At 41.6% G+C, this 27,846-nt stretch overlaps 1 protein-coding gene and 1 pseudogene across 1 annotated transcript in view; both read left to right on the top strand.

The window, feature by feature from the left end:
- Nucleotides 1-27,846, top strand: part of TAFA5 (TAFA chemokine like family member 5) — a 501,461-nt gene that overhangs the window by 283,264 nt on the left and 190,351 nt on the right. The gene's annotated exons all lie outside the window — the stretch shown is intronic.
- On the top strand, nucleotides 2,606-2,701 carry LOC146076258 (U2 spliceosomal RNA; annotated as a pseudogene).

Here is a 27,846-nt window from a genome sequence, read left to right as displayed (position 1 = left end):
TAACAGGTGTTATGCTCAATATAAAACAATAATATTTATTTCAAACTGAAGGAATTCCTTTCCTATAAAAAATAACAATATATATGTTGAGCTATATAGCTAAAAAAGTATAAAAATGTAGATATACATGAGTATAATGCTGCAATATTTTGTGCATATTGGATTAAATCCCAAAAGTCACCTCAGATCCAGATGTGTCCTGTCCTCTTTTGGGCCCAAAAGGATAGTGATCCCAGTAACAATTGGCAATCAATGGGATGCAATATTTCTCCGCTGTATCACCTCCAATAGATGGTTAAATGAAGTGGATCCATAGATTGATGTTGTGGAGGTTGTGGATGTGGGATCCTGGCTAGGCAATAATTACAGAGGTGGCGTTCCTCCACAAGGAAATCATGCCTGTCCTGGGATCCTGCACTCCAAAGATTGTGGAAGCAGTTCTAGTGGATGTTCCAGTAATTATGATGGTGCTGGCAGGCACACACTGGAGAGGATAGTGGAAAGCAGCTGGATGGGTGTACCACTGGCCTTCAAGTTTATTATTCTCAAAGTGCTTTCTATTTTTTTGCAAACTGATTTTTATTGGTCATAAAAATAAAAATAAGCATAGTTACATAACAATGGTTACAATTTTTCTTTCAAGTCCAAAATGTAAAGTTCAAAGTGGTTTCTTATTCGTATGCATTTTAATGGGGTTGCCATTTTTCTGAATGCTGTGCAGAAATGTAAATGATTTCATTTTTTTGTTTTTGCAAAATTGTTCCTTGCACAGGACTATTAATATAGCAACAGTGAATAAGATGCCATTTAATGTACAGCTATTTTTGTTGGAGACTTTTGTATGCAATCAATCTGATTATACATCATCTACAAATTTAAACTGTATAGATTTTTTTTATTAGTCCCTCTATGTATTTCTGTCTGTAATTAAAGACAGTATAACTAAAGGTGCCCATACACGGTACAATTATTGTTTGCAATTTGGACTAGATCACATCGCATTGCAAAACGTATGTGATGCGATGCGATGCGATCTAGTCCAAATTGCATACAATAATTGTACAGTGTATGGGCACAAATATTATGATTCTGTCTTGCAATGTAGATATGTTTCTTTGTCTTATTTGCAATTTACATTTTAATACATATTATTTTTTACAAATAAGACTGGGAAGCACTTAAGTTACTAGATTAATGCATCATTATTATTTTATCTTGGAAGGGAAAGCAATATATAGGGAAAGTTGTTTTTTGTCATGTATATAATACCATAAGAGGTAACAGTCCAATTTCGGGGTCATGTATATTGTATTAATAATTTGGGAGATCGCAACAGCAGGGATAATATTATTAATATATTTTCATCAAACATAAAAAGAAAGCTGCATAAAATCTGTATATACATATACAGGTCGAGTATCTCGTATCCGAATATCCGTTATCCAAATTATTCCGAAATACGGACTTTCCAGAAAGTGAATTTTTTTTTTTTTTTTGCTAAAAACTCACTGGGGACATTTGTAACAGCATCACTGGGGACATGATATGTAACTGGCACTATATATGTGCAAGACAATGATTGCTTGGCATTCAAATTCAGTGCTGAGATAGTACCCAAATTTTGTTTCACGTTTTGAAACCTTGTTTTTTGAACAATTAAAATATATGTGTGTGTATTTTATGTGGTAATAAAATATATTTGTGTGTATATTATGTGTTTATACAGCATAAATGCAAGATACTTCAAAATACATCATTGAAATATTAAAATATTCCGAAATACGGAATAATCCGTTATCCAAAATTCTCCTGGTCCCGAGCATTTTGGATACGGGATACTCAACCTGTAGTATTCAGCAAACAATAAATGTGATCATTCATAATCACCTGAGTTCACTAGAACTCTTTTGTCCATATAATAAAAAGCATAATTCTAACAGTCAAAAAGGTATATTTCACCAGGAGGTGTACTTACCTTTGGTAAGGTATGTAATGTAGGTAGAATGAAAGTCCAGTATGTTGCCAAATTGAGATAATTAGCAGATATGTCCAGCTGTCAGCCTGTGCTGGGAAATGCACCAGGTTTTATTTCCGCTCACAGGTGGAAATGGCTGTTGATGGATGTATAGGTTGGTGTATTGTTATGCACTGTAATGTGCTAAGAAGACTTACAGTCTAAGAATATAGTTACCAGCTTAGAGCAGGTTCACATCACTAAGCAGCAATGCAGGGGTGATATTAGCAGTGTTGGAGACAGGCAAAATTGTGGCAAAATAAGCATCGCTCCAGTTTGTTCTCTTCAAAACCATAATCTATCCACCCATAAACACTCACTATAGGTCTGCACTCTAACCTTTTCAGGTTCCTTGAATATTTATTAGTAGGCATGCTGGTACTTGTTTCCTAGCAGGACACCCAGTACGCTAAATGCGTACTGGGCTATTCTCCATAGTGAAATCGCATGCCGCGTTATAGTAGCATGCGGTGCGATGTCCATATAAAGTGCACAGGAGTGCTTATACAATGAAATATCGAATCCGATCTCAATGCACCAAATGCGATGTGATGTGAAACAATATTTCATTGTACAAGCACCCATGCCATGATCGCTTCTCGGCCTTTTGGCTAAGATCAAGTGTAGTATCTGTTCTTATCAGTTTATTCTGAGAGGCAGCTCTGCTCCTTGCTTCTTGGACCGACAACGGTCCTTCTCAGGGCTACCGCTGCCAGGCCGAGAAGAGCGAATTGAGCGAAGACGTCGAGACTGCGAGGAGGAGAAGACATCGCTGAAGAGGGAGAAGCCGGAGAAGACTGAGGGTCAGACTTGCTCTGCTCTGCCCTCCGAAGCGACTGCCGACCCCTCCACCCCTCGACGCCGAGGAAGAAGCTCCGCCCCCGACTGCGAGGAGAAGAGGATTTCGCCGGAAGAGGAGATCAACGCACCCTAGCCACCTGGGAGAGGCAGACTTGTTTGCTCTGCCCTCTCGAAGCCTTGCAGCACTCCCGAGCCGCCTAGGAGGGTCAGACTTTCCTGCTCTGCCCTCTGAAGCCTCCACCGCTCCGGAGCCGCCGCCGAGGGTCAGACTTTCTGCTCTGCCCTCCGAAGCTCTGCAACGCTCCCCAGCCTCCGTGGAGGGTTAGACTTGCTTTGCTCTGCCCTCTGAAGCCGTGCATCGCTCTCTAGCCTCCTTGGAGGGTTAGACTTGTGTTGCTCTGCCCTCTGAAGCGACCCCTTCATCTCCTCCTTTCGACGCCGGAGGAGACCCTTTGCCCCGACTTCAGCTGCCCCGAGAAACCGGAAGGATGGCCACAGCTGCTCCAGCCCTGGTGCCGGCCCCAGCCTCCACTCCGGCCCACCTCGCTGGGAGGAAGAAGCCCGGGAAGAAGGGTAAGTCACCGGCCGAAGGTCCGACCGTCTCGGCTGGCCCCTGCTCCACTGCCCCTTCTACGACACCACCAACGGTGCCCGACCAGGACCATTCCAAAGGCCTCCCAGCCCTGGAGCCCTGGATGAGGCAGACCGTGGTGTTGAAATTTAAGGAGTCGGATGGACAGGTGCCGGACATGTCGATCGACACCTTCGGCAAGAAGATGGTTCTCGACCAGGGATTCACGAAGGCTGAAACACTCAGCATTCAGAATTACCTGAAGGGGATCTTCTACGTCACCTTCACCTCCATTGCCATCTGTAAGAGGTACTGGGAGGCAGTGAAAGCGGCGAGACCCGAATCCCCTCTCTCTCGCTTTGTGGGCAACTGCCCTATCCAAAGGGAGGAGAGGCGGGTGACGGTTTCAATGCGCAGCCCTCACACGCCAGCCGGAGACATTGCCACATTTCTGGGCCGATTCTGCACGGTCGTGAGGAACCCCACAAGGATCATGACCGATGATGGATTCTGGTCCACGAAGTGGGCAGTGATCGTCCGGCTGCACAAGGACACCTCGTGCCCAGAAGGAGTAAAGCACCTTCCACAGTGCTTCTCCCTGGGGGGAACAGCAGGACTTCTCCATTACTCTGACCAGCCGCGCAACTGCAGGAAGTGCAGCGGGAAGGATCACATGGCGAAAGACTGCAAGGTCCCGGCCTGCAAACATTGTCACATGGCTGGTCATGAGACAAAGGATTGCCCCACGAGGATGACCTGCCACCTGTGCGGCAACACGGAACACGTCTACCGGGACTGCCCCGACAGAGTGAGATCCTACGCCGCAGCAGTATCAGGTGTGGTAGCCCCTGCCAAGGTACCACCCAAGCCTGCACAGAGGAAGCAGACCCAGCAGAGACAAGGCGGTAAGAAACCTTCCCCTCCCCCCACCATCCCTAACCCTCCTCCCCTCCCTCCCACGGTGACAGCAACCCCCACCCCGGCTGTTCGCACCACCCCCCCTCCCTCACCCTCCCGACCTGTGATCAAACCAACCCTTCCTCCCACTACCCCCTCTATCCCACCCCCTGTCCCTCTCCTCTCCGAGGAAGAGTTTCCACCACTTGCCCCTGCAGGAAATGTACAACCGAGAAGGAAGAGGAAGGAGTTGGACAGCCCAGCTGCCGACCCAGAATCTTCTAAAAAAGCAGCAGTGGAATCGATCGAGCCAGTCCAGGGCTCCCTCACCCTCGAGGAGGAGATGGAGGCCTATGTAGAGGTCTTGGAGGAGAGCGGAGTACCTGAGCTCAACAGCCTGTGTGAGATCGACGAAATACTTGACTGCATCCAGACACCCCAACAAGGAGATCCGGCTGCAGATCCTGATGAAACGCCTCCCGATGGGAGTGGTAATGTAAACGTACAATGACCCTGCCTTTTCCTCTTAACAAATGGTAGCTTTTAATCTTTTTACCATTAATGTAAGGAGCGTTAAGGATAAGAACAGACGTCAATCTATTTTTACCTTTCTTGACACTCAGAAATGTGATGTGTATATGTTGCAGGAATGCTCTCTCCCTTTCTCCAGGTCCTATAGGCATCTGGCTCGGCAGTGGTCCCATGGTCCGTCCTACTGGTCCGGTGGAGGTGAGTGCAGGTCTGCAGGGGTAGCCATTCTTATCAGGGGTAGCCTCTTCACGTTGGATTCTGTTCAGGAGCTTGTCTGCGGCAGATTAATCGTCGTAGACGGCTCCTGGGCAGGCGAGCCCATCAGGCTTATCTGCGTGTATGCTTCACCTTTTAAGAATGAGCGTTTGGAATTATTCCAGACTCTGCGGACCCAGCTCGCCACCACCAGGGCTGTAGTGATGGCCGGGGACTTCAACTGCCCGATTGAAGGGGATGGACGAAGCACCTGCAACTCTGCGAAGCTGGACGTCACGTCCAATCTGCTCAGGGAAATGGTGGCCGAAGCATCACTGCGGGACGCTGTGGGCTCCATGGGGGCTGGCTCCGTGAATTTCACGTGGAGCCGCCCCGATGGCTCCGTGCGTTCCCGCATTGACTTTGTGTTCACATCCCGGGCAGTGCAGCAGGTTAGGCATTCTATGGTTCCCTGCTTCTTCTCTGACCACAGGGCCATTCTCTTCCAAGGGGTTCTGGGCCATGGTTTTCCATCTGGCCCAGGCTCCTGGAAGTTGAACTGTGCCTTACTGGAAAGGGAGGAAGTACTGGCTGAGCTTAAGGATGCCTACATCACATGGAAGAATGACAAATGTTATTTTGACTGTATGTCTGATTGGTGGGAATATGCCAAATCTAACATCCGCAGTTTCTTTCAGGCTAAAGGGCGTATCCAGGCATGCGACCGTAAGAGGAACCTCAGAAAACTGCAGCGTGAGCTCCAGTCCCTGGTGGACCTCCAGCGGTGCGGCTGGGACGTGAAGGACGACCTGGATGAGACCAAAAAGAGCCTGAAAAGGCACTTTGAGGAGGAGTCCAGACGCATCGTCTTCCGTTCCAAGGTGGAGAATCTGGAGAAGGGTGAGACGTGTTCTTCCTTCTTTTTCAGGAAACTCCACTCTGGCCATACGCCCCTGACAGAACTGCGTGATGAGAATGGCATCCCCAGACAGGGGAAGGAGGGCGTGATGAAGGTCGTTCGCGACTACTACAGCGACCTCTACTCCCCTAAGACTACAGACACAGATGAAGCGGATAAGTTCCTGTCAGGTATCACTAACACTATTGATCCTGCAGGTAAATCAGCCATGGATGCTCCCTTGGCGTTGGAGGAGGTGCTCTCTGCCGCTAAATCCTTTAGGCAGGGCAGGACTCCGGGCAGTGATGGTCTCCCAGCAGAGCTTTATGTTGCGCTGTGGGATCTCATTGGCCCGGACCTGCTCGAGCTGTACGAGGAGATGGTGGTGGAGGGCAAAATGCCTTCTTCGCTGAGGGAAGGAATGATCACGATCTTGTATAAGCGTAAGGGGGAGAGATGTGACCTGAAAAATTGGCGTCCCATCTCTCTTCTGAACGTGGACTACAAAATCCTCGCCAAGGTACTGGCCAACCGGCTGAAGGCTGTCATTGGGCAGATTGTTCATCCAGACCAAACCTGCGCCATCCCCGGCCGCAGAATCGCAGACAGCCTTGCCCTCCTCAGAGACACGGTCCATTACGTGAAAGACCGTAATGTGTGCACAGCCCTGATCAGTCTTGATCAGGAAAAGGCCTTTGACCGTGTCTCCCATGAGCTGATGGGCAAGGTACTGCGTAAATTTGGTCTGGGTGAGCTGTTCTGTTCGTATGTTAACCTGATGTACCTTGACATTTACAGCTCGGTGTTGGTGAACGGCTGGAAGACTGACCCCTTTTCAGTTATGTCTGGGGTCAGACAAGGCTGCCCTCTTTCACCTCTTCTTTTTGTTTGTGTTATAGAGCTCTTCGCTGTATCCATCAGGCAAAATCAAGAGATCAGAGGGATCACCGCACCGGGTCCAGACCACCCAGAGGCCAAGTGTTCGCTGTACATGGATGACGTCACTGTGTTCTGCGCAGACCAGAGATCGGTGACAGCTCTCGTCCAGACCTGCGAGGACTTCGGCCGTGCTTCAGGAGCAAAGGTTAACCTTGGGAAGTCAGAGGCTATGCTCTTCGGAAAGTGGCACCTGTCATCCTCCGCCCCATTTCCATTCACGGTAAAGCCAGACCTCATCAAGATCCTTGGTGTCTGGTTCGGAGGAGATGGAGCGGCCCTGAAGTGCTGGGATGAAAGACTTGCGACAATGCGTCAGAAACTGGGATTGTGGAGTCTCAGAGACCTTACCATCGAAGGGAAAACACTTGTGCTGCGGAATGAGATTCTTCCTGTTCTTCAGTACACCGCCCAGGCCTGGCCACCTCTGGCGGCGATCTGCAAGGCCATCACACGGGCTGTTTTCCACTTCATCTGGGGCTCCAAAATGGACAGAGTCAAGCGGATTGTTATGTACAAAGATCCCCTCGAAGGTGGCAAAGGCATTCCAGACATTCCAACTATGCTGAGAGCCTTCTTTGCATGTAACTGTATCCGCAGAACTTTGATTGACAATTGTACCGGCTCTGCGGGGAACTCCATGTCCCGCTTCTTCCTCCTACCTATGTGGAGGACCCTTAAATGGGACAAGTGGGACAGCTCCATCCCTTACAACTGGACTACTCCATGGTTCTACCTGGATGTGTCCAAGTTTGTGAGGGAGCACCAACTGGAGGGATTGAAACCCGACTTGTGGAAACCTAAAACTGTCCACAAGCTCATCAGAGCAAAAGACGTCATGGAACCGATTTCAGGGCTCCCTTCAGCAACTGCCAAGTTTGTCTGGGAGTATGTGGCCTCCAAAAGGCTCACAAATAGACACAAAGACATGTCATGGATGGCCATTCAGGGGGGCTTGCCTCACCGGTCATTCATGCACTCCCGAAACTTGTGTAGGTATAGACATTGTCCCTGGTGCTTTGTGCATGAAGAAACCTCCATGCACATCTTCTGGGACTGCACCTACGCACAGTTGTTGTTGGATGCCCTAGAGACTGAATTCAAGGACTCCGTGCCCAGGAACTGTCTTTCATACCTTTCGGTATTGTATGGACTATTCCCGGGCACCCACACATATGGGGCGACCCAGGAAGCCTGGCGCCTTATAAACTGTGTTAAGGACGCTTTGTGGTTTGCCAGAAATCGACTCATATTGAGGAGGAAGAGAATGTCCGTTCAGGACTGCCGCAGGCTGGTTCACAGCCTGCTCAGAGACTATTCCATTCGGGATAGCCCGGAGGAGGAAGAGGACTAAACCCCTTTTCTTCTGGTCCTTTCCCCCTGTTTGGACTGTTTTATAAGACTTTGGGACCGTGGCCCCTTCCCCCTCACTTCACAATGTCTGTTGTTTTGTTGATGTATTTCTATTTATTGCCCTCCCCTTATATATGTCTGTCTGGTCAATAAAGCTTCGGGCATGTGATTCCTCCTCCCCCACCCCCTACCCTCCACACCCATAGTCTTGTATACTGTTGTGTAAATGTTACCGTTAGAATGCATAGTGCATAGTATAGTCTATAGTGTGAGTTTATCTTGTACTGTATTTTATAATATGTACTATACTGTCTGCATGTGTACTGTGTTTTGGCTGTGCTGCGACACGGTATATGTGTGATATTTGTTATCGTCTGTTTTTTGCATTCTTTATGTACAATAAAGACCTGCTTTTTCAATCAAAAAAATGCGTACTGGGCTATTCTCCATAGTGAAATCGCATGCCGCGTTATAGTAGCATGCGGTGCGATGTCCATATAAAGTGCACAGGAGTGCTTATACAATGAAATATCGAATCCGATCTCAATGCACCAAATGCGATGTGATGTGAAACAATATTTCATTGTACAAGCACCCATGCCATGAGATGTGATGGTATGACATGTGATGTGTGCATAGTATGAGATGTGATGGGTGCTTACAAATGTAAGCACCTGCACCTATTCCATTGTTTAGCATCAACCCCAGTATCAACACCACCCCGAAGCGTGGCGAGCGCACCGAGCCCCGCGAGGAATACATGTAAAGTAATCAGCGTCCCCTCGCTGTGCTTACCACACTATATAAAATCAACTCCACGTCGACGTGGATAGTGGGGGTATGAAAAGGTCGGCGGATGCGTTCCGCCACCCCTCGCGGGGCTCGCTGCACTCGCCATGCTACTGGGTGGCTTAGATAGTGCTGGGGAACGACAGGGTGCGGGAACGGGAAAATCGCATCGCATGGTACTATAACGTAACTCGATGCGATGCAATTTCAGTACGTTTGCATACGTAATAGATCTGGGTGCCCTGCTAGGAAACAAGTACCGGCATGCTATCTACATAATCATCAAACATCTATACCACTCTAATGCATGGGTAACATATAAAATACACACCTCTACACTTAACATGCTCAAGTCATAATGCCACCCATTTGAAAATATCATTATTCTTACAATATCCATTTATCCTGAAGTGAACGCATTGTAAAATGTAGAATATATTCAAAGTAGCCTTTATAATATGTATACATATTTACACTTGACTATCTTCCAGTTAAGGTTTTTTTTATACACTACGCATTTGCCTGGTTTTTTTCTTGCATATATTATGGATACAAGAGGTATGGTTAATGAATGCTTGAGGTTCTTGTACCAATGCAATGATCATCAGTCACTGTGGCTGATTAGTGAAGATCAGGATAGTGAAGCTCAAGATGCATTTAACATACATTTTGATGAGAGGCTAGAATTAATGTCTGTGAATGATCGTATACGATAACTAAAGTGCTGATATATATGCTGCCAATATCTCTAGTGGCATTTACATGGAAATTACTTTTATCATTGTATCTTATTATAATAAGTCTCTTTTTTGGTACCAGCAATATTTACATTAATTGCATTTCAAGACCAATAAAGCTCCTTCATTCAGCCTGAAGCCTAGATGTATTTATAGCCGTTTATCTGTTTAGAAAATGTTGTTATAAAAATAACAATAGAACAGACAACATCTATTGTTAATGGTCATTATTAACAATTATACTGATTTTATCACAATAAATATATATTTTTTTTAAAGCAATACAGTTACAGAACTTTTCTATTTGAAGTTTGTTTAACAATGTTTGAACTATAAGTTGGATACACTATTTGATTATATATCTGGCTGGTTGGAATGAAAATCTGGTAATTTATGAGAGCAGATGACAATCAACCATTTGCTGTAAACTTGACAAAAATGTTAGTTCTGATAAATTGGTTAAATATAGCAGATTTAGACAATTTTTCTGAATAACAATGTTTGTCCATTTCTTTATTTTTTATTGTTGGGGAGCAAATGGTTGTTTGCCATTTGCCCCCATACATTACCAGATTTTCCTTCCAGCCAGAAAGATTGGACAGGTAATCTTATAGTATGTATCCAGCTTAACTCAACATGAAAGCCCATCGCACATGCCTCTTAGTTTAAATAGTGTATTTAGGCACATTTTTAGAGCCACACATCTTAAGATGAGTTCATTGGCAGCATATGCCTTCATCAGAGAAAATATGAAAATCAGAAGTCAGTATAGGTGCATAACTGCATATGCATGTGTGCTATATTTGCCGACCCTCCCGCATCCTGTAGGCAGCTCCATTTTCAGTCATGCATCTCCTGCTGCCCTGCACTGCACTTCCAATCACCTAAATTCTTCAGGTTCAGCCAGTGGTGTCACTAAGGACTATTTCACACACTCTGGTTTTGACCGGACGGCAAACAGCCAGACTAACTTTGTGCCTGACAGTTGTGCCTTTCCCATGCACCGGCTCTGTGAGCCGGAGCTGTGTAAAGTTGTGGGTGAGATGACTTAAGATGTCAGGTTGGGGGCAGGGAGAGCTAAAACTACACACCCCAACGACCGATGTGTGTTAAAGGCCCCATCTCCCTCTGAATACACTGACTTGTTAGGACGGGGGAGCACCCTTTCCAGAGTGTAGATCCAGCTGCTACACGATGGTCGGGCCATAACCAGCCCGTGTGAAAGGACACATTAGATGTCAATTGTGACTTTTATGGATGGCACTGCTTTTGGCCGTGCAGAGTGTGTGAAATAGCCCTAAGGATTTTATTTGGAAGGACAGTGATTTGCCGTAATCCCTGCAGTTTGCTGTAGCTGCTCAGGAGTACTTGCTGATCACTCTTATTATTAAACCCATGAAATGAGAGAGCAACAGAAGCAACTACGGTTTTCTTATTTGTGATGGTGTGTAAAAATGTTTGCCAGCAATATTTCTTTAGTTAAACACATTTGTTTCATTGGATTATCTGTGTCCATATGTTGGCTAAAATTAGTTCATTCAATAAATATAGGTAGTGCCTACAGGTTGTAGACTGTCCAGTGTTGACAATAAAGTTATATTTAATAAACCAAAAAACATACTTATATCCTTAGGGATGAGTTCATACAAGTTGAGATTACATTGGGAATTTGTTGCACAGTCATTATATTGATCATGTATATTGTGCTAAGAGAGAAGAATAGAAATATCACAAAAAATTACAAAGATGCAAACAAGAAACCCCATATTGCAGGCAGCGTACATGCAAAACTTCCCAAATATATATTGTTACTAATGGTGTATAGAAATATCTCGCAAAGACAAGCATATAAAGATTGGCAATCCCATAGGTGGAGCTAGACACGTCCTTTGGGCAGAGTGTGACAAGCCCCTTCAATGGGGTGATGCGCTTCTTGTGGCACATTCTACTGTAATCTCCCTGATTCTAATTTTCAAAAGTAGACAAGTATGTTATGTGTACACCAGGCACACACAACATATGCTATGCAAGTTGATGGACATCTCACTCTGCATCAGACCTTAAATGTATTAATATTAGATTTTACAAGCACGATTGTCTGCAGAAACAGTGTTTTACTTCAGCTAGCCAATGTAATGAAGGTTAGAAAAAGTATTTTTACTATGCCTCAGATAAATGTTTAAAATAAATGTATGTCACTTACAGTACATGATCTTTTGTTATCCAAATGTCCAATAACATTTTTAACGAGCTGATTTTACACAGCAAATTGAAGAATAAGGTTATATACATTCCTTAGTGTTAAAATGGGTGTCACACAAGTGGTTATTGTATGACAAACACCTTCTGCCTCGTTTTTGAGCTTTGTTTCCTCAAAAGACATGAAAGACCAAGGACCAGATGGCTTGATACAATGAACAAGGGCTCAGGAGAGGAGAACCATAATGTTGTGAGGATGAAACATCTGGCATGCAGCCGGAAGATGATTAGACAGGTGAAGCATAGTGCAAACCAAGTAAAAGAGAGGATATAAAATGGTAGAAAGCTAACCAGCAAGTGGGAATCACACAAACAAAAAAACATTTTACATAACGGTCTAAAGTACTAGATTAATGTTTAAGAAAACTATCAATTTACCTGACAGTTTTCAAGCTTTACCTGCTGACATTATCTCACTTTATTTGTCTCTTTAGGATGTACAGTATTTATTAAACTATGATCAGCCATAAATCTGGAGAAAACAGCAATTTTCTCTGGAGAATAGCTGTCGCAGCACTTCATGCAATTTAATAAAGGGTGCTTACTGCCATCCCTATAGACTTTTATGGGGAAAGCAAAATGGATTAAGTGAATGGCAAGTCAGTTTGACTTCTGATTCCAATTAGTACAGATGTATTGCTATTGTTTTATATTAAAAGTGAGATCAATTGTCTGTCACTTGTGCCCCCACCTTTAATTGCCCCACCAGTACTATAATATAAAAATATTTATTGACTACAACTCATTTCAGAAGGACATGTGTTCATAAAAAAAACATTATAATGATATAGTTGCATTATGGTTAGGATAGGGCTACTGGCTGAATGTAAATATACCATTCCGCAATTGAAAATAAAAACAGGTACTTGTATACCTTCACGGCTCCCATCGCATGCCATATGTAGTGGCTTGCGATGGCATGCAATGCGATGCGATTTTACCGGGTTTTCTAAGCATTTGTGATAAAAAATCGCATGCCATCGCATCGCATGCCATGCGATGGCATGGTTTTTTGATCACAAATGCATCCAAATGCATTTTAATTAGTAGTAAACATGTGAAATGCACCCCAAATGTCAGTTTTCACACTGTACCACCCCCACTATCAACGCCAACCCGAAGCATGGCGAGCGGCCGCGGTACGCGTCCTACGACCTTTTCATACCCCCACTATCCACGTCGGCGTTGAGTTGAGAATAGAAAATGTGGCGAGCGCAGCGAGCCACCGAGCCCGAAGCGTGGCGAGGGGACGCAGATACCTTCACAGGTATCCGTGTCCCCTCGCGTGCTTCACAGGTATCCGTGTCCCCAAGCTCGCCACGCTTCAGGCTCGGTGGCGCGCTGTGCTTGCCACACTTTCTATTTTCTATGCCGACGTGGATAGTGGGGGTATGAAAAGGTCGTAGGACACGTACCGCCGCCCATTGCGGACTCGCTGCGCTCGCCACGCTTCGGGTTGGCGTTGATAGTGGGGGTGGTACAGTGTGAAAAATGACATTTGGGGTGCATTTTACATTATTTTAACACATGTCCATGTTTTTGGTGAAAAATGGCAACGCATCACATCAGATCGCATGCAATGCGATTTTTCCCTGTACGATGCACATCGTGGGGGCCGTGATACTACACAAGTACCTAAAAACACTTTCCGCTGTTAACAGCTGCAGGCAGTGACAGACTGGGGCTCCTCCCAATTGGCCCTGGGATTTGAGTACGGCGCACATACATCCACACATTAGTGGTGTGCACGCCCCCATTGCAGACTCATGAGGGCTGCTGACCAGTGTGTAAGAATCAGGACCTGGCCGCATGGCGTGCCCCATCTCTCCTGGAAACCAAAGCATTTACACAGCTAAGCTAGAGATCCTGGAAGATATATATATATATATATATATATATATATATATATATATATATGTTAGTTTTGGATAGGGGGCGCCACTTGTGCTAGATGTATATTCTTCAAACAATAATATTCCCTTATAATATAGAGGGTGTCAGCCTGTCTTTAAGTAAGAGCGATGGTATGTCACTCACGAGTAAATAGGTAGAAATGTAAAAAGATTTTGGCGACTAATTATTGTAAATAAGATAATTCGAATAAAAAATAAAATATTTAATGGGATGACAATGAAACAATATATAAGTAAAAAGACAATCGTATACCAAAGTACATATGATTACACAGAAAAAGCTGGTATTCAAGGTATACAGGTGTAAAAACAATAGATAGGTGGGAAATAGGGTGAGGATATATATAAAAAAGGGGGGATTTTTTTCAAAAGTAAAAAGTTTTTTTTTTTTTTTTTTTTTTTTTACTTATTAAAAAATATATGATATAAAAAATATATAAAAAAGTTATTAAAAAAGTTCTTAACTTTTGGAGTGATGGGAGGTAGGTGGCCCAACGCGTTTCGTCGAAGTGACTTCTTCAAGGGGTGGGAGACAAATGAGCTCAGATCTGTATTTATACCTGTATGCCTGTCAGTATCAGCTATGACATCATTTCCTGTTCATTAGTCAATTACTAAGGCTAAAATCGTTGGAACATCATATATTAGGACTGGACATATGTTTAGAGGTTAATTCAGGTGCAGAGGTGTAAAACGCTATATTTACAACATTTTTAAGTGGCTAAAAACGTTCATTTAGTGTAAAGTACATAAAATCGCGGCACTTCCGCCACGTTTCCGGCGTCCATACGGCGCTAGTGCGCATGCCCGGCTGTTCACTGTTTATATGAAGCTGTGACCTTCTCCGCTGGGTGCGCTTGCGCAGGAAGGCTGCGAGACTGTCAGAGGTTCTCTTGTATGGCTCTTGCGGATGTGTCCTTATCAGTGAGCGCCGGCGGCCATTTTGTTGGAGTTTTCCCATTAGAAAAGGCTGCTTGTAACGCTTCTATGGCTATTTTCATTGCGCCCATGTCATATATAAAAACAAAAGGAAGGATGGTTAATGCATTTGTTCTGGACTGTTGGGATATAATAGTATACCCATACAAATTATATTATTATTAAATAATTATTAATTTGTATGGGTATACTATTATATCCCAACAGTCCAGAACAAATGCATTAACCATCCTTCCTTTTGTTTTTATATATGACATGGGCGCAATGAAAATAGCCATAGAAGCGTTACAAGCAGCCTTTTCTAATGGGAAAACTCCAACAAAATGGCCGCCGGCGCTCACTGATAAGGACACATCCGCAAGAGCCATACAAGAGAACCTCTGACAGTCTCGCAGCCTTCCTGCGCAAGCGCACCCAGCGGAGAAGGTCACAGCTTCATATAAACAGTGAACAGCCGGGCATGCGCACTAGCGCCGTATGGACGCCGGAAACGTGGCGGAAGTGCCGCGATTTTATGTACTTTACACTAAATGAACGTTTTTAGCCACTTAAAAATGTTGTAAATATAGCGTTTTACACCTCTGCACCTGAATTAACCTCTAAACATATGTCCAGTCCTAATATATGATGTTCCAACGATTTTAGCCTTAGTAATTGACTAATGAACAGGAAATGATGTCATAGCTGATACTGACAGGCATACAGGTATAAATACAGATCTGAGCTCATTTGTCTCCCACCCCTTGAAGAAGTCACTTCGACGAAACGCGTTGGGCCACCTACCTCCCATCACTCCAAAAGTTAAGAACTTTTTTAATAACTTTTTTATATATTTTTTATATCATATATTTTTTTAATAAGTAAAAAAAAAAAAAAACTTTTTACTTTTGAAAAAAAAAAAAAAAAAAATCCCCCCTTTTTTATATATATCCTCACCCTATTTCCCACCTATCTATTGTTTTTACACCTGTATACCTTGAATACCAGCTTTTTCTGTGTAATCATATGTACTTTGGTATACGATTGTCTTTTTACTTATATATTGTTTCATTGTCATCCCATTAAATATTTTATTTTTTATTCGAATTATCTTATTTACAATAATTAGTCGCCAAAATCTTTTTACATTTCTACATATATATATATATATATATACACTGTTGTAGAGAAATAACTCCCTCTGCCCGGCACTCTCATACATCCAAAGAAAACGACCTCACACAGGTCTTAATGGCCGTTAAGACCTGTGTGAGGTCGTTTTCTTTGGATGTATGAGAGTGCCGGGCAGAGGGAGTCATTTCTCTACAACAGTGTGTATAGGACCAGCCAAGGCACCCCCCATAACGTTTGTTGAGTGGAGTACCGGATCACCTTTTGCAAAATATATATATATATATATATAAATATATACACGCCACATGTGCAAACCGATATTTGCGCATGCGCAGACCCCTGCCATGAATGGTCTCGGCGGGAAGGTTGTTCGCAGGGCCGTTTGTTGCATGGGGAGGTTTTGGGGCGGATGGCAGCGGGAATGGGGCATATGGGAACTGCTAGCATTTAATGGGTATGTGGAGGGCCAATGCCTGCCGGGAAGGGGCGGCTGACATCACAGAATGTCATCTGCCTGCCCTGTCTTGGTCCAGTCACATGCAAATGAGAGTTTTTCTCTGACTTACATTTGCAATGGCTGGACAAATCATTTGATGGTTGGCGACCATCGATTGATTTCTCCTGTAGCGGAGGTATGCGAGGGGATGTGTTTTTGTTACACATCCCATACATGTTAACAAATGGAATCACCAGTGGGGGGCAGGTGTTCGAACAGGCGGCAGGCAGTGTCTCAGGCGTTTGGTTAGCTGTGATGTTCACGTCTTACCGAACCAATTTTGATCGGCCCCTGATTTTAGATATTCAGATAACACACCTGTATGTACTAAACATTTGTAACATCACTAAGACATTGACTTGGTTTAAAATACACTCCTGTCCTTTTTGAAATATAGCTACCGATGGAAAAAAAAACTAAACTTATCTAATAAAAGGTGACTCTGCGCCTTACCTCTATGGGAGGGGGGGGGGGCACTCAAGTCTTTACGGTGCCAATTCGTGATTTACTCTGATGCGTACAGTCATTAATGTTATGATGTTCAGTTATTCAGAGTACCGGTAACTAGTTGCTGCATATGATTTTGTCGTGACTGGTAACCTAAAAAAACTGAAGTTGCGAGAAATTGTTTGTGTTGTTTTACTTGAGAGAAACGTTATGTTTAACATGTCTTTCCAGGAAGTTTGACATGATAAATTAAAGGTAATAATGTAATACTGTAGGTAAAGCTGTGATACCAAGTAGTCATATGCAGACATTTTTCAAAACTCTACAGTACATAGCTAAAAGAGAAATACAGAAATTAATAAACTAAGGAAAATCACTTTCCTAAGTTTTATGTCTACAATTACCCATTTTCATTCTCTTTATTTCATTTTTTAACAATTTTACTTTTAAATGTGTTTTTACCTTCTTCTTGTATAATAAATTGTTGTATTGTTTCGCTGTAAACTTTTCCATGGCAACTTTTTCATGAGATGTAAGAGACAAGGAAACCAGTACATCATTTTCAGTTTAAAACATGAAGTTAATCATTCATTTCTCACACATTCAGAAATGTTCTATCGCCCAAGGCTATTTTAGGGAACAAAAATACACAGTAGCAATTTTAATATGGTAAGACTACCCTAAGTACAGCTGTGTAGTAAGTTAATTGCTTCCGTATATATTATTCATTGATTTATAATTGCACAACTGAATCTTACTGTGATAAGCTTATACAACTGGGATCATACATTATCCCAAAGGTTTCATACATTAGGATGAAATCCCAGTTACCACCATTTTGCATAATCTATGATTCATTTGAATAAAATGCAATTTTATTACCATTGTGAATTTGTATGAGACCAAATTTCACAGAATTCCACAATGGCAAGTATTTGATTCTGATTGAATTTTGCAGGAATTCTGTATAGTTTATGCGCCGCATAAACTTTCATTTGACCAAATCTGAAAGTGTCTTCATGAAAAAGTATAGATAAAGTTTTAAATGTAGTTTTCCATTGAGCTTTCAGGCATTTGATTTTCTCCCAATGAAGTTGTGGCTGCTGGAAAAGGATGCAGTAGTGGAGCACATAGCTTTAATGAAATTCTGTGAATACGTGATTGTTCCTTTGAATAGTATGTCAATAATTCATTTTCATTTCGCATTAACCTTTTAATGAGAGATCTTCAAGTGCATGCAGCCTAATAGGTCCCTGCAGTATAGTGGTAGAATAAATATACTGCAACATGCATAACTAAAAAAAAAGAGGTAAACTGAATGTTTTGTACATTTATGTTTGAATTTAACAATGAGAAACAAAATTAATAATTGTAGAAATGCACTGCCAAAAGGATGCATCAAACTAGGCAAAAAGTTACGAGTTTATGTTCATTTCTAAGTCTAACTAAATTTGTCCTGATTTGGAGTTGGCACCATAGCGTGGCAGTCAATGTCTCCTCCAGGTCTTTTTTATGTTGTTCTTTTATCTTGTGGAAGCCTTGATTTGATAAAGGATACGGTTATTATTATTTTATTTTATTTTTTGGTGGTGGGAGAGGATAAGAATAAAATAGTGTTATTCTGAAATGTAGAAATAATGGGTACTTATGTAATATCTGGGCTCCCGTTTTTCTTATGAGACGCGTCCCCTCGCGGGGCTCACTGCGCTCGCCACGCTTCGGGCATGGTGGCTCGCTGCGCTCGCCACACTATATAAAATTAACTCCATGCGTAGTTGGATAGTAGGAGTATGAAAAAATGGGGTGCATTTAACATGGGAGTCCAGATAATACATAAGTACCAAATAATGTTATCTATTAATTAAAGAGTAGAATTACTAAAACAAACTAACTGATTAGGCAAACAATAAATCAATCTATGTGGAGTTGATCCTTCTACAACAGTACAGACAAACTTGAGAGTCACCGACTGCAGTGGTTCTTCTAAGTCTTTCCCTGTGCTCAAGATGTCTAAAGTCATTTATTTTATAATACATTGTGCTTTCTGAATATTTATACATTTGACATATACTGTATAACCACTTTGTTAAAACTGTAACAGCACTATACCCAACACTACCTCTGGCAAAAGAGATTAAAAGCCAAGTGTACCTTTTATGTAGAACATAAAGGTTCTTTCAAAAATATGCTGACTACTGTAGTTATACTTATGAAAGTTACAGTAAAAAGCGGATTTCATGTATTAGTCACATAGTAAGTGTAACAAAAGTGTATCAAGTTCAGCCATTTATTTTTTTCCGCTCCCCACATTGAAGGCTTAAAATCTATGATAAAAATTCTGCCTTTATTAATTTTTAGGCTAACTTTAGAGAAAATGTATTAACATTCATACATTGTACCAGCATATTCCATCGCACTTCAAAATTAAGTACAAATAAGAGCTTATAAATGAATGCTTTTGAAATCCAAATTTGCATCTCATGGAACATCTGATTGTAGAACTAGAGCAGCCAATCAGAGGAGCTCTGATGTCAAAGGTTGCCTGATAATGAAAGCACCTGATAACTGGTGCAAATACTGTATGTTTAGCTTTTAGTGTTCTTTAATGATTTTATTTTTGTTTGTCTTGTTATTTTAGAATCAGAATCCGCTTTATTGGCCAGGCATACTTGCGTATACTAGGAATTTGATTTGGATTGCTGTGCAACAGCCAGGGTGGGAACAAGTAAAACAGTGGCAGTACATATTTATATATCACACATACAGATATGCACTAAATGTATCCTGGTGTGGGACACAGACATGGGGAACATATATTTACTGAGCTGTAAAGCACCCAGGCAGCCATTCAGAGGCGCCACTTGGTGATTGCACAGCCAGATAGGTAGCAGGCAAAAACACAACAGGGGAGACACGGGGTACATGTTCTGGCTAGTGGCACAGATCCTAGGCAGCCATCAGTGGTGCCATCTTAACATTGCTACTCACAGGCAGCAGTGGAGTGGCTCAACAGCCATCTCCCTTCAGCACCCATAGGAGTCAGCTTGGGTGGATCCAGAGGCTGTCCTGTTGAGGGCTTAGGGGAGGGGGGGCAGGGTACCAGAGGCCTTTGGTACAGGTTCAACATGGTATCTTAGTATGCGCTAGTGGTAAAGGGTGTGTGTGTGTGTACAGTACTTAAATGATTAGGCTTAGATGGCTGCAAAGCAAACACAAATCTTGTATTGCATAGTAAAATTGTGGTGCCGGAATTTTATGTACATTCTGTAGTAGAAATTTTCATGAGAACAAATAAAGCGAAAAAAATGTAATCGCATTAAAAACAATAAGATGCATGCTGTAGTAGATGGACAAAGATGTGGTGAGCCATGTATAGATTAAGTATAACGGGTAAGCATTGTAAATGATAATTAGGAAAGCCTATGTCAGATATCCCTAAAGAGTCTCTTGACACATTTCTTTTCAGCATGAAGATTCTGATGAAATATGCAAGGGTAAAAGACCATCATTCACAGCTGGTATTGAGTTTGTGCAATGTATGATTAGAATAATGAGTGTTCTGTGGAGATGAGATTGAGTAGGATGTAGGGCATCACTTTGAGCAGTTATACAAGAGCAATGTCAGGACAGAGAGGGGAGCGACTGAGAGCTCTTATTATGAAGAACAAAGCACAATTTGTTTAACGGATTTAACAGGTTGCATTTTTTTTTTAGATTTACTGTACACCATTTTATTTAAATGTTAAAACTTCATACATGTTGTTTATTTTTTAGAAACAATACAACATTTTTAAATTTTGAGGTTTATTTACTGAAAGCAGTGTTTCTTCCCTGAAATTTGATCTGCAGTCACCCTATAACCACATAATGTAGTGGTTGCCATCTGATGCCTCACAAATCCACTTGTAGCTCTCTCCTAATCAACTCTCTTAGGAGATTATTTATAATCCATTATGGGCCAGTGAGACATGTAATATTGCTGGTTGCATGTTTAATGTAACAGGACCATTATTAGGGCCCAATATGGCTGCCTAGTAACTCCAAGAACTGAAAGTTTTCAGCATTTGCTTGCAAAAACCAACGCCATCTTCAGATCACACTTTTTCTCAGAGTCCCACTTTTTTAATTGGATGGTTAAAGAGGTGAGTGATTTGAGCTGATTCCCCCATCCCCTGATGCACAGTGTGACCTGTATGCATGTGTGACCTCATGCATCAGTAAGTATCACTGCTACTGGACAAAGAGGGGTATTCATTCCCAGGTCACGACACTCATGGCCCTGGCTCAGTCTTGGCCTGCTTGCCTGTTTGTCGGCAGCTGGGATTCAATGCAGTTGATGAAAAGGGGGCGTGGACACGTAAATGGCCATGGATTGTTGAGATACAGCTGCAGTCTTGACAATCCACGGCCATTCTCGGCAAAATGGGCCTGATGGATTTTAAAGTCAAATTCGTTCTGCCGAGATGCCTCTTCAATGCTGTTGGGAAAGACCACAGAGTGAGCATATCTATTAAATGTTTAACAAAATACAATTACTCTTCTCATTTGTGTGCATAAATTGTAAATATAAAGGGCTGAAACCATGCAATTAACTTATTGTAGTAGAGTTTTGTTACTGAAAATATCACAAACTATAATGATATAATTTTAATTAAAAAAAAATAATTGGGAAAATTAATTATATGTAAATAACTCATTCCTTGCAATACTGTCTTTATATTATATTAATTACAAGACTATATATATATATATATATATATATATATATAACAATTATACTCTTTATGTGTTACACTTTTTACATTTCTGAATTAATTATGTGACATTTTTTCTTTATCAATATCGTGTCAAAAAACAAACTAAAAGAAATTCCAAATGTTAGAATAACCACCTTTCTGTATACAGAAATATTTAATTGTATACAGTATACGCCGAATAATCATGTGTATACTGTACACACATTTTTAACATTTAACTATATATGACTGGATGACACTTGATTTCTTTGCTTGTTTTATGCTTGCACATAATGAGAACATTTATTTGCTGCTGATGACTTTGTCTAGTACTGAAATGTTTACCGGGGCATAATTTGCTTCATCGGTAAAGCAAAATGTAAGTATCCAATTTAAACTGTTATCCAGAGGCATCCATCACTTTCTCTTAACAATTTCGACTTGATTATCAGGTTTTCAGATCCTTGCTTATTTGTGTAGCTATGTGACATCATCTGCTGCCTATGATTATCTTACCTTTACAGGTTTTCAAGGAGATTCTGTAGAAGGCAACAACTGAAGCATTAACTTTAATAGATTAATCAAGATGAGAGAGAGGGAGAAAATGATCTGTTCAAATGTTCATTGATTAATCTCCAAAACACTTTAAAATGAGAATACTATGTAAAGCCCAGGCAATGCATATATATATATATATATATATATATATATATATATATATATATATATATATATATATATATATATAGATAGATATCTATATATATATATATATATATATATATATATTTATATCGGAAAGTTAAACCCAAATCCAATCCATTCTAAAAAAGTAGAAAAACAGTACAGCTCGATTAGTGTCTCAGACCCTATTTTCAAACCAATTTGATGTTCCTTCAAGCAATAGAAAGTCACTGCACTAAGGGCAGATGTTATCAAATCCTCCACAATTGCTTCCCAGATTAGTACTTAAAACTAAGTAGATTCATTACATCATTAACATATCAATATCAAACGTATATACAATGCCGAGAATAATTGACATTTTGTGTCATTGTCTCCCTGACTCTTTTGCAACTTCAAGGAACTAGTGAAATTAAATCCTGCTCCTTGTTTATTCATCAACGAATTTACACAAGGTGAACGGCAAAAATGCCTTTGCAATTAAATATTTCTGTTCATCACATAACTGCATGCAGTTTTATTTTTAATGTAGAAGCAATAAACTTAATATACAGAAATATAAATGAATGGCATTATTTGCTATTTGCTTTATTTCTGTGCGTTAATTGCAAATTTCATGATACTGATTCTGCAGATCTAAACGAGGCACCAAAAAGGCTGTTACAGTGTGACATGGTAAATCTATGCTAGGCAGAGCAAGTGTTTTATATATTATCATGTACAGCAGAGTAGTGTGCTACAGCTCCTGGCAGCATCATCTCAAAACTTCTACAGGGTCATCTTCAAAAGACATAACATTTTATACTGGATAAGGGTATTAATACAGAATATATGAATGCATCACCAGTAGCGCACGCAGGGGGGGTTTCTGAGTACCCAGAAACCTCCCAAGGAGTCTAAGGACTCTAGGCTGAAAGCTGAGGGTCCCCTCTTTCCATGGGTACAAGAATTTTTAAAATCGGCCCTTGGGAACCGGAAATATCTGACTTCAAAGCAGTGGTCCCCATCCAAGCCTGTTAATTGCTATTCCCAGTCAGATATTTCAGGTTCTGTCTGACTTGGAGTTTTGCTGAGGGTATATTCCAAAAGCTGGGACTCCCCCCTTTGAAAGACACTAGTAGCTTGTCTTTACTGTTCCCAGAACCAGAGATATCAGCCTTCCAGTAGCTGGTTACTGCTCCAGCTCCACACACCTGGTATGTAGTTTTATATTCTCGTTGGCAGATTGCTCTGCCTAGTGAACTCTGATCCCCTAGTCCCCAATACCATTTGGTAGGTGGGATTCTCCTGTTTTATTTCCATTAAAATCTAAGAAATCTATTTCTGGGAACTGGAGATATCTGCAGTCAAGCAAGCTGTCCTCCCACCAGAAAATTATGAATAATAAGCCCACTCCACTATAAACCCCTCCTCTGCATATTAAACATCCTCTACCACCCTGGAAGTTATGTATCAGGGCCCCTTCATTCAGCCCAATGCCCCCTTCTCCCACCCCATCTCCCACCATCTGTACAGTAAAGGGGTAATTAGTGGAAATTACTGATCCAGGCCCTACATTCTGAGCGGTTGATATAATACCCCCTACCACCCACGGGACATCAAAGATTCCCCCACCCCTACCACTGGAGGATCGGTAGGGGCCCCAATACATTGCTATGCCCAGGGGTCTACACTCCTGTTATATATATATATATATATATATATATATATATATATATATATATATATAATGTGTGTGTGTGTATATATAATTATTATTTTTATAAATTTGGTCTATCTATAATTCTTTCACTGACCCGGCATATACTAGGTCACCTAAGTGTCCATCTCTGTGCTTTGCTCCGCCCCTCTGGAAACCCCCTTCTGAAAATCCTGCGTTTGCCCCTGATCACAGTCATCTTATTGCATAGAATTTTTTTGTCTGAGGGGAGATGAGTATAGTGGAGTGTCATCTGTTTGAGATTTGTTAAGTTGTATGGGGGGGTGTATACTGGAATTTTATATGGTGGTGCACTGTGGAGTAATATAGGAGGGGGGCTGTATTTATGGAGGTTCAGGTCCACTGAGTGGGCTGTGCAATCAGTCCTCCAGGCTCCAACAGTAACACAGCCGGTAAGGGGTGGCTGGCACTGCTGTTCTAACTGTAACACACAGTGATGCAGGCAGGACTGCCATTATACATTGTGGGGCCTACCCTAGCTATTATAGTTCTAGTGAGGACTTCATTGTGAAATGATTGACGGGCAAAGGGGTAAGAGCGTTTACCTCTACCCTTGCACAGAGGCGCAATGATACGGTTTTTGGCACAAGTCTTATTCTGCAACTTCATACACAGTGAACATGGCATCTGCATCTTAAACTCCGTGGCCATGCTGTGGGACCACAGGGCTACTCTGAACTTTATGACCGACTGAACAATATCTAAAACAATGTATATATTTCTGATGGCTGCACAGAGAAGCCTATTGCTAAGTCACACAACCTTAGGAGGGAATGTTACCTCATTCACCATTAACAAAAAATGACAGCAATAAAGGAAAAAGGCTATGTCGCAGGTGCTAGTGTCAATAGTTGATGATAAGGTTCCCATTACTGGCAATGGAGGTCCAGAAAAGCCTTTCCATCTTTAGCCAAATCTTTCCAGATTGGCTACATCATTGCCAGGTTGAAGTGCTATGTTCATGCATGGATGGCTGCTCCACATGCACTTTTGACAGTAACTCATTGTTGCAGCATCGGATGTTAGCAACACAGGAGAGGACACTGCTCAGGTGGCAGACACTGCTGGAATTTGCAGGTCAGGTAAATAATGTTAGTACTAGCCACATAATAGTAAGTATCAATGTTATATATTAATGCAATATACTACCAGTAACTTCTTTTTAATGAAACATTAAGGGGTACATTTACTAAGATGGGAGTTCTATTGAAGATGGGATGTTGCCCAAAGCAATCAATCGGATTTCACTTCTTATTTATTTAGCACCTTCTACAAGATAATTGATAGAACCTGATTGGTTTCTATGGGCAACATCCCATATTCAATAGAACTCCCATCTTAGTAAATTTACCCCTAAGTTTGTGGCTTCCTGCTTCTGCCCTCACCAAGTCACAGAACTGAGCAGGTCAATAATTGGCACAAAGCCAGCACACTAATATATGATTGTTAATGCAAGCATCCTGACTGGCTATATGTTGTTCTGGATTTTCTCACTTGAAAACAGAGGTAATGGACACGCAGGTAATGAACAATGGGCCTGATTTATAATTGTATGCTATCTTTATGCAGCATCTGTGCTAAAATATGAAAACCCTGGAGATGTCTTAAGTAAGACAAGAACCACTGCATGCTTCTTTGATATGCTGATTTAGTTTAGTCATGCAGCCGGGGCCATTTCAGCTGCATCCAATGATTCAGCCACTGGTTTCAGAATGCTCACAAAATGGGTATGGGTTGTTAGGTTGAAAGTCAAAAGGTCGACACATGAAAAAGATTGACATGCATTAGGTTGTCATGGTCAAAAGGTCAACGCAAACAAAAGGTCAACATGAAAAAAGTTCATTTTGTTGGTGTCTGTATCGACATAGGTCGACAAAAATATCCTATAAGTGTACCATGCCCCCACACTTGTTGCAAACAAAAAAAACATGAAAAACTTATGTTGACATTTGCTATGTCAACCGTTGGCTTGTGTCGACCTTTCAGCTATGTTGATATAATGCATGTCAACTTCTTTAATGTGTCAACCTTTTGACTGTCGACCAATAGTGGTCAACCTTTTCACTGTCGACCTAGACCCCGTTGACCACCTGAGTTCTTCAGCCACAAGGTGTCTGACATTGCACATCTTGATCTGCAAGTGCACAATGCAGCTCCATATTAAATTCAACAAAATATGAAACACCGCTCCAGTACAAACATGAATCCGGCTCAATAAAAACAAAAAATACTTTGAGGATAGTTAAATATACAGTATGTTTTATCAATTTACTTGGATCCCTGTTTTCTGGTCTGACAATATTTATGGATGTTTAAACGTTTAGACCAGGGTAGATAAGGAATACTGCATGAGTCACCATTGGCAATGGAATACAGTGCTTTATAAGATTTCTTCATTATTTTTAAATGATGTGTCTCTATTTGAGTTGTGTTGCTTATTTACAAAGATTATTTTCCAATTACTGCCCTAATTAAGGGATTCATCGCTGGCATAAATCTTATGTTTTTATGTTTGTTAATAGATATCTGCATTACAGTCTACTTTGCTACACAGAGTGAAACATCAAAACTTGTTTAAAACAGAATACTCCATATTTACCTTTTATATGGTTTGTTATAAATGTCAAATACATTTGTATGGTCTTTATGCATGCTGTATTTGTGAGGTTTTATGTACTTGTATATCCACCCTGTTGACTACCATTACAGCTGGGGTGGGGAACCTTTTTTCTTCCAAGAGCCATTGGAAATGGATAAAATCCTTCAGGGGCCATATAAAAATTAGCAAATTAAAAAGTACCCTGCTTTCCCTGTCCCACTCTCCGGCTTCCGCTGAATAACTGCTGCTGGTTGCTGCTGCTGGATGCCTCTCGCGAGAACTCACTCCCACCTTTGTCGCCACCTAAAGCGAGAACTCTCCCTACCTTGTCTTCTGGGCAGACAGGCCAGTCAAACTGGCTATGGGGGCCGTTTACAGCCTGTGGGGCGGCGGTACCCCACCCTTTCATTGCAGCATCCACATTTTCACTGCTGCCTCCATCAGTAAACCATCATGACACATGCACAGTGTGAATTAGATGCACAAAGCAAATTAAACATTGCTTTCTCACATCTGCTATCAATGCTTTGTCCACCCCAGGACCTGAGAGATATACTGCATCCTGTATGCACCTTAGCATTACAAGCATCATTTAAAGATGGAGGCTATGTATGAAGTGATTGCTACTAGCAGAATTATACACTGTTAGTACCAATCTAGGTGTTGGTGATGTGGCCATTTTGTTTATAGTCAAACATTTACAGTATGTCTACATTGATTGTACATTTATGAACTTTACGCATCGGAGACTAAGACCTATAAATAACTAATACCTAAGGGGCCAGCCCTTCCACATACTACCCAAAGCTGTCACTGAGAAGTTGGCACAGCATAAGACAGTGGACCTAACTGCTGGTACCAGGTAGGTGTAATCTTGGTGCTGGGTGTTTAGTACGGGCACCCTTGACCCCAGGGATCATTTTGGTGGACATCCAACACCCATTATAAACACGCTCATGTAATGAAGTCTTTTGCTAAGAAGGCATGAAAAGAGCATAGTTTTCAGCATGTGAAGTGACAATATAAATACAATAATGCAAAGAGTAAAAAAGGTTAAACCTTTGAGTTCCTTGTTCGTTATTTTATAAAACATAAGCTTTTAATCCAATTAAATTGTGCAACATTTCTTTTAAATAGTATAGGCTCTTTTCTCTTGTTATGCAGATGTTAATTAAACTAATGTCTATCAGTACAAATGTGTGTGGTTTTATTTTAATA

The sequence above is a fragment of the Crinia signifera genome, chromosome 4, assembly GCF_055691185.1.
Source record: "Crinia signifera chromosome 4, ASM5569118v1, whole genome shotgun sequence".
Lineage (NCBI taxonomy): Eukaryota > Metazoa > Chordata > Amphibia > Anura > Myobatrachidae > Crinia > Crinia signifera.
This window is presented reverse-complemented; position numbering and strand designations above follow the sequence as displayed.